This window comes from Pezoporus occidentalis, unplaced genomic scaffold, assembly GCF_034315485.1.
Source record: "Pezoporus occidentalis ecotype Australia unplaced genomic scaffold, CSIRO_AGI_Poc_V1 ctg306, whole genome shotgun sequence".
In the NCBI taxonomy this organism is placed as follows: domain Eukaryota; kingdom Metazoa; phylum Chordata; class Aves; order Psittaciformes; family Psittacidae; genus Pezoporus; species Pezoporus occidentalis.
Genome location: NW_026915008.1, coordinates 321,194 through 332,696, shown reverse-complemented (window position 1 = coordinate 332,696; position 11,503 = coordinate 321,194). Strand labels below are relative to the sequence as shown.

The 11,503-nt window shown below is 41.8% G+C and overlaps 1 long non-coding RNA gene across 3 annotated transcripts; it reads right to left on the bottom strand.

Annotated features, from left to right (window-relative positions):
• Nucleotides 1-4,792: 4,792 nt before the first annotated feature.
• On the bottom strand, nt 4,793-10,998 carry LOC134168273 (uncharacterized). 3 transcript variants are annotated; one of them, XR_009966476.1, is made up of 3 exons: nt 10,253-10,998; nt 5,771-5,954; nt 4,793-5,161 (listed from the first exon to the last, which is right to left on the bottom strand). It is a non-coding gene; the product is annotated as an uncharacterized LOC134168273 (long non-coding RNA). The 3 variants fall into 3 exon arrangements; XR_009966477.1 differs by having other exon boundaries at nt 5,771-5,925; XR_009966475.1 differs by lacking the exon at nt 10,253-10,998 and having other exon boundaries at nt 5,771-7,234.
• Between the last annotated feature and the right edge of the window lie 505 nt (nt 10,999-11,503).

Sequence of the window (11,503 nt, the reverse complement as noted above, 5' to 3'; positions counted from 1 at the left end):
GAAATCTGAGGGTATCTGACAGCATTTTAGAACAGACATGATTCCTTTTCTTTTTCTCTTTCTAACAACCAGCTGATTGTCTAATGCTGCTTGGGCAGTAGGAAGAAGTAAGGTGGGTAGGTAGAAGTTTTCTTCAAAGCAGTATGATTGTTTAACGAAGGAAAACCAGGTTCATGTAGGACCAGTGGCTGGGATGACAGTCCGTGCAATCATTTGTTCATCTCTATAGTGTGTACATCTGTTGGCCATAATTTGGCCCTTTCATTATAGAAGCATCCCGTGTCACTGTTGTCCACCTCATCACCATAGTGTTCTTAAACCAAAAAAGAAGTGCAGGACATTTTTTCTGAGTGATAAAACAAAGTGAGATGAATTATCACTAAGAAGAACAGAACAAAGTGGGGACCGTGGTTCCATAGAGTCAATCAGCTTAGCAAAACTTACATGGCGGGGACTGGTGAACCCCTTTGTTTTACCTGAATGAAATGACCACATGCTCCTTTTGGTTGAGCCACATCAACATATGTCAGGGTACTTGGGAGGAATTAGATATCAGATGACCTGAGCTTTGGGCAGCTGAACTGTGAAGAGCAGAAATGGAATGCTGCAGAATACTTCTGTGGCAGACAACAGGCTTTTATGGGAACTGGGTTTTTTTGAGCTACTGAGAGCCATGCTTTCACATTTCTCAGTCAATGATACCAGATCCAATAAGATCTGCAATGCATATATGTCACAGGAGGGAGCATCTTAATGTTCATTCAGTATCTGCTACTGTTATCAGCGGGAAGAGATACTCCCAGGGATGTGTGGAGGGACCAACAGTTTCATATATTGTGTGAAGAAAGAAGGAAAAAGAATGGAGAAAACTCACAGCAAGCTGATAAGTTTTTGCAAATTACATTCAATTAAAAAAAATATTACCCTCTAAGTAGCTGCCGAGAGACAGAAACTAACTGGGAAATTAAGTGCTGCTCTGATGCTGTGGCAGATTAAATTTCACTCAGATCTAGGTAAGGTACACTTGTTATCCAGACTGAAAAGCCAGACCCATGGGATCATCTTTGGCTAGTGACTTGGAAGGTACCATCATAAACTGCTCAGTGAAAAAGCTTACCTGATGTAGAGCAGCAGGTACAAGGACAGTAATGCTGAAAAAAATTCCACCTTGTTGACACTATTTGGTAGACAGAACCAGCATGTGGAGTGCCATTCAGCCTTTGTTTCTGTATTGCAAAAATATGGTCCCCTGAGCAGCAGCACTATCAAGACCCATTTTTCTACAAATTTGTTTCTTTTAGAGTCTCTAATTAATAAGAACAAGTCTTCACTGCATCCTTTCCCCTGGGGAAGACACAGGATAGATTTTCCTCTACTCAGCTTCCTATATTCATGAAAGGTAATAAATAATACCTTTGGGATGTCTAACCTTCACTTACATGTTAAAAGGTAGACAACAGGTTCAAATACTATTGAAGGGACAACACAGGTAGATAGACTTCTTCTTAAATGGGCCTGTAGCAGGCTCCCTTTCTGAAAAATGCCAAGCTGGAAAAGGAGAAAGGAGATAATCCAGAAGAAAAAGTGGGAAGTATACAGTGGGACTGGAACAAAGCAGTAGCAGCCTCAGGTTATTTGTAAAACATGGCATAATCTGGGAGCAGCAAATTAACACCTTAAGAGTGATAGACACTTTGTCTTCCTATACATGGGAGAAACTTCCCAGTTTGCTCCCAGATGGAAGCCTGCTTGCTTGGAAAAGATTTGGAACCAATATGTACCTGCAGACTAACTGAAGGAGGACAAGTAATGTCCACCAAGCTAGTGTTGTTAAACTAACAACAGTAGGACTAATTGTGTGAGCTACCATTTGCAAATCTCTTTCACTGGAGACTATCGCTGGTGTGCTTCTCTTGGCTCTTTGAGCTCACACCCTGGCACCCATAGGTGTCCTCCACCTTTCTAGGGTAGAGACACATGGAGCAGGAGGCTGTGGTTCCTGAAGCACTTCCTGATCTGCAGCCTGCTCAGGAACCTCCCAGATGTAAATGGACCAGCACTTTAGTGCCCTGCCTAAAGCAAAACATCACTAACTAAACCAAAAATGTTCTCAAGAAAAACATAATGTGAAAACATTAAAAAGCTGGTGTAAATAATATTTCCAAGGTATATTATTCCCTGCCACTGAGAAGTCATTTTTATTTCTTGTTCTGTTACTGTCTTCTTTAGCCAGCTTTGGCCAAGCACACTTCTGTCCCATACCTGTTCTTGTTAGGCTTAATTTGCTGTTTTCCCTCACTTGCTAGTTCATAACCTGACAAAACGCGTTTGCAGTTTCTCTGGGAGCAGATCTTTATATCTGATGATTTTGCCAGTTCCTCTCAAGCTGGGAGCTGTTGCACTGCTGCTTTGTGCATTCTGACTCCAGCCCCAGTAGAAGCTTAATCAGTAACCTCCTGCCCTGGTCTTGTCACCATCTAAAGCCTTTGCATCACCATATTCATAACATTACTACAGACCAGCTCCACCACACTGTGGCTCTGCCATATTGCTCACTGTGATGAGCCACCACTGTAAATAACAGCAGAGTTATTACTGCGTATGACAGGAGACACCGGAACATAAACTGCTATTAATTTATTTCTCTCTCTCTTGCAAAACACCAAAGAGTTGTCCCTGACCAGCAGGAAGGATGGTGCTGGCACCCTGGATCTTCTGGCCAAATTCAGGAGACATGTTAACTGCTCAGGGCTCAGCTCTCTTGCACACATTCCTCAGGGAGCTGTTTTCATTTCTTGGTCAGGGGTCAGAGTCCTGCCCCACAGCAGGCAATGGAAAACCATCAACTCACCTTAGCACTTCTTCAAATGTATTTTTAGTATAGTCAAGCCTCTAAGAATTGTATTGAATGTGAATATACAAAATAAAATTAAGCAAGAGGGAAGCAGTGACAAGCAGCCTGTAAGTGGTGCTTTTGAGCAGAGTGTTTTTAGCCAGACTAGATCATTAGCTTCTGGTAAAGCAAAGTCATGATTTTATATTTTACTTCTGACAGCAATTATGCTGAGACTTCTACAGTGATTGTAGTATTAGCTTCTGGAATAATTACACAATATATAATGCTAACTGAACTTGCTTGTACTACAAGACCTTATTGATCTAAAGGCAATTGACAAACTCAAGCAATGTTCTTGTATTTTGAGAACTATTGCTCAGGCGATCAAATCTTATGACAAGGAGAGCTGTGTAAGTACTGTCACATGCATAAAGCAGGTTAAAGCATTCTACTTGTGCAATTAGTCCAGGCACATGTGGCAGCAAAGGCTGCTGCAAATCTTCTCCAAATAGAAAAAAAAACAACAAACACCAAGGCTGGCATTTCTTGAGTGAGAATGGATTTATTTGGATCATCTCCTGGGACATGTGTATGCTGCTATCTCCCTGAAAACAGGATTGCCTCTTTGTTTCAGTGCATACCACTGTTCTCAGTATACAAATACTGGATATCGTCTTTCTACATGAAGCTGACACCAAGATGCAATCAGACTGCTTCTAATCCTTAGAACACTGGCTGAAGTAAGAGGAATAGGTGTTGTGACACTCAGTGGGAAAATTTGGGGAACATCTACAGAATAATTGAAGTTTTATTCTTTTTCTCCTCTCTACTTTTCCTTTCACCCAATTTTATGGAAGTTCACTACTAAGATGCCTTCCCAAGAAGGCCAAATCCCCATAAGTCCCAAAGATGGCCTTTAGGCTATGCATATCTACTCTTTAAGCTGTCTGGACACTGATACCCTGATCTGGGGGCCATGTAGCTGTACTAGGATAATACAGTGGCTAAGCTAGTAAGCCTGTGGGAGATCAGAATGGATTAACTTGAGCACAGGGCTGTGCTTTGAAACTCCAGCCAGCTTTCAGTCTGAGAAGTGGCACAAATACAGAGCCAGGTCCAGCAGTGCCAGCCACAAATGCATCCAGCAAGGACTGGCTGCTTGTGTTGTTTTGCTGCTGCACTCAAGATGCTTCTCAGTATTTGCAAGTCTTGTTGATTTTAAAAAGAGAGGACATGTACTGTAAGGTTAAAATGTAAGCAGAAATCCTGACACTGAGCTTGTACCTCTGGGGGCACAAATGATTAAGCCTTCGGTGAAATATCTTTGTTGTGCATACTCATATATGCAAGCTAGCTGCAGCCTAGATGGGGACTGCAACATACATGGCAGTATCAGTGATGGGAGCATGTGGTGGTGTTGGCCAGTGCTAAAGCATTTTTAGCCCCTCCAGTAAATGTGTGTTTTTGCACATGTTCACAAACACATACCTGCACACACCCCCAAGCACGTCCATCGAACCAGTAAGGAATGCAGCCACTATGCAGCTTTTTATTGGCAGGGCTCTGCACACTGAGTCAGCCAAGAAAAAATTCACATTTACAGGAAAACCCACTGCTGTTCTCACCTTGCTACACAGTAAATAAAAGTGTTGTACAGCGAATGTTGACACAGTAACTCACAGAGGAATTTCACAGACAAAACAACCATGTATGCGCAGATGCTAACAAAGTAACTTGGGATTTCACATGCACTTAGTAAGAAATTATTGCCTTGCAAATTAAACCAAGGATATAAGATAATTATCATGACTCATTTGGTACCACCAGGTATTGTACTATTCAGGTTTAACTTAAGAGAACTTGAAGGAACATACAGAACTTTGCTTGAGGTTTCAGCCAATACCGAAAAAAAATCTCAGTTTCTTAAATTTCCCATCCACATTTAGACATCCCAAATGATTGAAACACTACTGCCAAGTTTCATTTACACTTCAAAAGAGGAACATTTTTCTGGCCCTGAACATTGACCCTTTGGAATGTTGTGTGCCCCTGGTGCATGCTAGAGAGTTTCAAAACAGATACAGGAATGAGAGCAAAGTAAATCAAGTCTATGAGTTCCTGGAAAAGAGAAAATAATCAGTGCTTATAACAGTAAATAAAATTGGACAGACCTCATTTTGCAATCCCAGAGGCAAAGGGGTATGGGTCAATTCACATGCAGCCAGCTAACCCCCTACGACCAAAAACGATTGTCTTGCTGGAGACAGTCCTTGTCCTATGTGAGTGGTGGAATTGGGCCCAAATGCTCTCCTGGGGAAGGACTAGCTAGCACTGACCAAAACCATATTCAATAATTCAGCAGGGGATAATCATGCCCTTTCCTGAAGGCTATGTCCTGGGCCTCATTAGTTTCAGCAACACAGACACAACCAGACTGGTCAACAGGGAACAGAAATGCTGGCAGTGTTACAGTGACCCCACTCTGCTACTTCTAGGGAGTCGGGATTAAAAACACTGCCCTCGCAATATATTCTGAACTTACAGGAACAATAAAATCTTAAGCACAATTTCTTTATAAAGCAACAGTTCTGGTACAATTCCAGGAAATTAGCCCATTTGCTAGGCTCAACTCTAAAGTGCTATTCATTTGTTAGATTAGTTTTATTCCTTGGGTGACCACTGTTAATAACAGCAGCTCCCGGAATGGTTTCATAAGATAAGTACTTACTTGCCAGACTCATCGCTACCTTTCAAACCTCTGGAAATGAAATCAGCAAGTCATTATATGCAGCACAAAGCTTTGTAACGATCAGTCATGAAACTTTTGTGAGTCCAAGGACTGACCATCAAATTTAGCTTTCAAAATGTGAGACCTAAATCAAGGCATTTGAAAATTATACCTAATGCATTTTCAAGTGTTAGCAGGTGTCATACCTGCAGGGCTGTTTCCTTTCATTCCTCACTGAAGACTTTATCTTTTCAATAGCCCAATTCATGTCAATGTCATGATTACAGAGACCAGGACACAGAAGTCTAGACATTTTCAACCAAATACTGGCAATGTGACTTCATCCTCTTCCATTCTGCAACTTTGACAAGGACACAAATGTCTCCAGAACTGTCATTATCATGAGAGAAAAATTCAAAGTTAAGCAGAAAAAATCCTTAGTTCCCAGACTTCACAAAAGGCTAGTTCACTTCTGCCTCCTGAAATCTAAAGCATGCTTTTTGAATCTGGCAGCCTGACTGGTATGTGTCATAGTTATTTGTCCCTGCTCCTGTTGCAGCACTTGGATACATCTTTTTCTGGATGGATGTTTTTCCCTGTTGCATGGCCGTGGTGAACCAAATCCACCTTTTTTCTGTAATGCAATCTAGCACTATGTGGCATATGTTCATGTTTGAAATCATACCACACTGGTTGTAAGCATGGTTCACTTTTAATGGGTTATCTAGAACAGTTGTTTCAGGGCTTCAGACTATTTTGAGCAATAATCTCAGTGAATGGAAACACCAAACTTCCTCGCATGTTGTTACCCACAGTCACTGACAGCTGCAGTTGTGCAGATGCATTGGGATCCAACCTGCCTTGTCCAAAGTTACAATTATTCCTTGAGGTCCCCTGAAAGACAGCAGGAGGTGGCAGGCAGCAATCATCACACTCCTAGGGTGAACTTCAATGGGTTTAAAGGCAGTCAGGGCCTTCCACAGTCTTGCACACCCCCTGAAGAATGACTGGCAGAACATTCAGTGACTCATTTCTGGAGAGACACTGTGGCAATGGTACGTATACCACCTGTGTATATAACCAGTATTACCCTGATTGCATGTGAATCGTAAACATTAATTGTGGAAATCAGAGGAAAAAAGTCCCAAATGTTTTCAACCATTTATGTTTTATTATGCTATAAATTTAAATTGTTTCTAGCCAAGCTGATTTTCAGGAACAGATCTAATTTCTGCTCTGCTGTTAATTGCAGCTCTCTCTCCAGACTGGTAATCAAACTATGGATTGGGTGCTTTGCAGTGCTGTGTCAGAAAGCCATAATGAGAAGCAAGTAAACAGCCATTGTGCTGAGGAAACATCAGATAATCAGCTTTATTTTCTCCCTGAGTGGGTTTTAACTCACAGGTCACATTGACTGGGACATGAAGCCTCTGAGACAGCATTTGACAAGACTTTCTTCTTCCTTAGAGACTTGAAATTCCATTTGGTGCCCAGTTATGTGCAATCACTTGTGTGTGGTAACTTTTGTTGAGTTGTGTAAAAAGTAATATATCACCACAGAAAAACTAAGGCTCTCCTATCATCTGCTCTATTTACACTATGCCAGCACAAGGATATAATAAAAGAAGAAGACTGTCTTTATTTCAGCAAGATCTCAGCAGCAGAAAGCAGCAGAGACAGAAAGTCCCTGGAGACAGAGGTTTACACCCAGTAAAGACAATAGTTTGTACTTGCTGACATGCTTATGATTTCCAGCTAAATGTGCACTTCTTTGCCTTCCTGGCAGGGTGACACAAAGGCCAGGGCTCCCTGATGACTCCCAGGGTTGAAAGCAGCAACAGGAAGCCCAAGTGTGTCACCCCATACATGCAGGGAGTTGGGCGGCCCAGGCCCTGTGGATGGAGACAAGCCAAGGCCAGGCTGGGACATTGCCCCATGGGCAGTGATCCCAAACAATGAGGTCCATGGCCAGGCAGGGAAGACTCTGATGGCCTCAGTGGGCTGAAATGGTGTCCTGGTCCATGGGCAGTGTGGGGGAGCCCCATGGGAAACTAGTCTGTGCCTTATGCCCTCAGGTCCTGATGCTTGAATTACCTTGTGTGCTCTAGGTGAATGAGTTCATGACATAAGGATGATGCTGGGTTAAAGGTTCTGCTACCCTGCAAATTAGGGAAGTAACAGCTTCCAGAAACAAAATGGGAACATTAGCATACCTCTCTACAGTAGTTTCTTGTCTTCCTTTAAACTCATTTGTGTCAGGCTGAAGACCCCTTGACTCTCAACTTAGAATAGATGGGGACTCTCAACTTAGAATAGATGAGGACTGATAAAAATTAAAAAAAAACAACTGGGCTTCATCTAAAAAGCAACATGTTAAAATCAAGCCCCTTCTGCTCTGGGTTTGGTTATTACCAGGTTTGGAACAACTGGGCCCCAAACTCCATTGGGTAATGAGTAGAGCACAATGCACTAAAGTCATCCCACCCTCATTTTGCCAGTGGCTATCTGTGTCTCATACGGACAGGCTCATCTCTTCCACTCACATGTGAATAACATTCAATGGTTTCTGATTCACAGAGTATGCAATAGGAAGGAGTACAGACACCTTATTTAGTGTTCAGCAGAATTTTGGGAGACAGTCTCTAACCCCGAGTTACCTAGGTGCCAAGCCCCACAACAGCTTTCACCCTTTGTGGATGAAGCCAGTTATTCCTGAAAAGCAGTGATATAAATGGCACTGATCTGGAAGACAAATTGCAGTATATATATTTAAATACTTTAAAAATATATTAATTTTTAAAAATAGAAGAGCTAAGATTAATTGAATCCAATTTTAGACATCTATAGCGTAAATATATGCATATGGCATAGACACTGCTAGCTCATTTCACAGTCAACAGAGGAAGACAGGCACCTTAAGTGCATGACACACCAAGCCTGTTATTAGATGTCCACCTAAGAAGACAGAAAGACTATTTCTTTCCTAGAAAGGACTGTTTCTTTCCTCAGCTGACTAAAAGGACAACCAAAGATCATTAGCCACCTTTTAGTGGCATCTCACTCCTAGTAACCACAGAAGGAAAATCATCTTACTCAAAATCTTCCATGTCAGAATACTTCACACTTACCCACACATGAGCACACAGAGCTTCAGGAGCAGGCTGAAAGACCCCTTATAATGAAATTGACATCTCTTAGACAAGAGTGTATTAAATCTAGTTAAGTTTTAACTTATAGACAATGTTATTTGCAGCATGCTTATCCCATAACGTTCCACCAGCAGGGCTGGGTCAGTTCTATGACAGATATAGCTGAGGCCTCCATTTTCTGAAACAACTGGCCAAAGCCTACTGTTGAGGGACCTCTGGGTGAGGAGAAAGGTCATGTACCTCTTCCACTATACACATAAACTGAATACATTGAGCTGGAGCTACCATGAATGCCACAAATTATGCTGCTGCTGAAGCTGCATCCCTGGATTCCCTGGAATACAAGCCCAGGAGTGCGTTGGACAGCAGTGAATTCTGCAGGAACCCAGTGGGAAAAAACTGGCCAAGATTGTCTCTGGTTTATCAGTCTCTGCAAAAGTGGCACTAGCAAAAACTCTGGTACCCGTCTTCTACTGTGCTCCCTGTATCTAGAATCTCTGCCTTTAATTGTCACAGTCATATTTTGTACCTAATTCTTAAATTAAGAGATGTTTCCTCTCACATAGGAGCTGAAATAAATGCATCAGGACTCAAAGAGTTAATACAAGATAATTTCTGTCATAGCTGTAACAGGAAATATTAATTGCTATACTTAAGCAGTGGCTTATTGGCAAAAATGTGGTGATTGATATTTAAACCTATATATCTGCTTATCTTCAAACCATTGAGGCAAATTCTGGATTACCCCTTTCTGAGGTTGCATAAGGGTAGACATTATAAGAAACATTATATTCAATTCTTTCCTATATTTGGTCAAATTTCATATTCTATGTTACAACTGCAATAACTATTTATACCGAAGCCCACAACAGCAGCTGATAATTGTTCAGCCATTGAATTGTGCCTCAGCTGTCTCACTGTGGTAAGTGTATTCCACATACATTTCACATAGTCTTGTGCTAGTGAAAAATTATATATGCTGTGATGTTGTATGGAACTTTGCCTCAGTGGAAAGGCTCATTATATTCATTTTGGATAATGCCTCTTTTCTGACACTAAGAACAAACAGATGGGATTTGAGAAGCTGCATTACCAAAAAAGCTGTTCTTTGAGAATCTGTAATTTCTCTGTGACCCTGGTTACTCTGACAGATTCTGCTCAGCTTTGCTTCATCTTCCCCAATTACAATTTATGACGCAAGGCAATGATCCATCAAGGCATATAACATTAGTCAGAGCTTACAACGGAAAAGCAGGGATGACATTTCCTGCCACCAGTAAACAAGAAAAATCTATCATTACCTGATATAAGCTATCACAGTAGAAGAGACCTTATCCAAGAAAAAGAGAGATGTTGCAGGAAGCATTGAAGAGCTGCAATCTTCAGTGTTGGGGTTGGGGACCCCTGTGACAGAGCACAGCAGAAAACCCAACGTTCTTGCAAGCTCAGTCCTGACCTTACTGAAGCCAGCAGCAAAACTCCCACTAATTTCAGCAAGTTGAATATTTTCTCTGGGTTCAGTTTATGGCTGAATCTCACATTATTAGAGAGTGGCAGATGATGTCTTAATTCTATGCCATAATGCTCAACTGTAAAATAGAAAAAAAAATGGGAGTTATCCACATCAGCAAGAGAGAGAACACGACGAGTCTTAACACAAGTGCTTGCACAGCACACAGCCACCCCGAGACCAGAGGTGCTGGAGAAGTGGCAGCCAGGGAGCTCTCTGCTGCCTTCAGTTTACCAGGAAATACCTTAATCTGGCAATTTATTATGGTGAGAAGTATCAGGGGAAAAAAAAATCCACCTATCAAATGACGAAATTTTCCTATCAGAAACATTGCTAGACAGTCACACTGGAATCAGATTTTCATCACTCTGTAATGGAAAGATAGTATTAAGGTTAGAGGGTTGGGAGCAAGAGATCTTTCTTTCTTGTGACGAAAGCGTACATAGCCATCCTGAATTATTCCCCCACAGAATGCAACCAGCAATGGGAAATAAGGGCACTAAAACCAATCTGGGAGCAATCAAATTTGCAACCCTCTCCTAGGCTATAACCAGCATATTGGTATATATCTTCACGTGGAGGAAAGAGCTGTAGAACTACAAACGAAAGTCTATTTACTTTTGTAATAATTTTTACTACACGTTTTAAGCAAGAAAACATAATGCTTCATTCTATTTAGCAGTAGAATTAATTGCTTCTTTTCCTTGAACTTCATTCAGCTGAGACCAGCTGCTGATTTGCGGAGCTTGGCAACATCCCACATATAGGGGTCTGATACCTCTTGCAGGGAAATGCAAAGCTTCCAGCCTACTCCCAGCTCCCAGGTGAGCCTGCCCAGCACCTGGTGAGATGGGACACTTATACATAGGACAAGTTATTCACCAATGGACACTTCTCATGATTTTCATTGTTATGCTGACTGCTGGTGAAAAAAGTTAACTTTCAGCTTTCTCTTTGGAAGTCAGGCTTCTAAACCTCAGTTTTGTAAAATCCTGGGTGTTGAAGGGAAAATTCTGATTATAACTAGTCAGCGGGGTGCACAGCAGTCACAAAGACAAGGACAAGCAGCAAGCGGCTGAGGAAAGGAAAATTCTCATCCAGGACCACAGAATGCCAGAAGTAGGGCTTCTCTTTCTTCCTTGCCCTCTTGCTCTTCACACCTCCTCTGCGCATCCAATTACCAGCACTGAGAGCAGTCCCTGTACCCGACAACCCAAGTCATTTTCTGTGGGGAGTGAAGGTGATAAGATTTGCATGAAGAACAGTTTGGGAATGAGTTC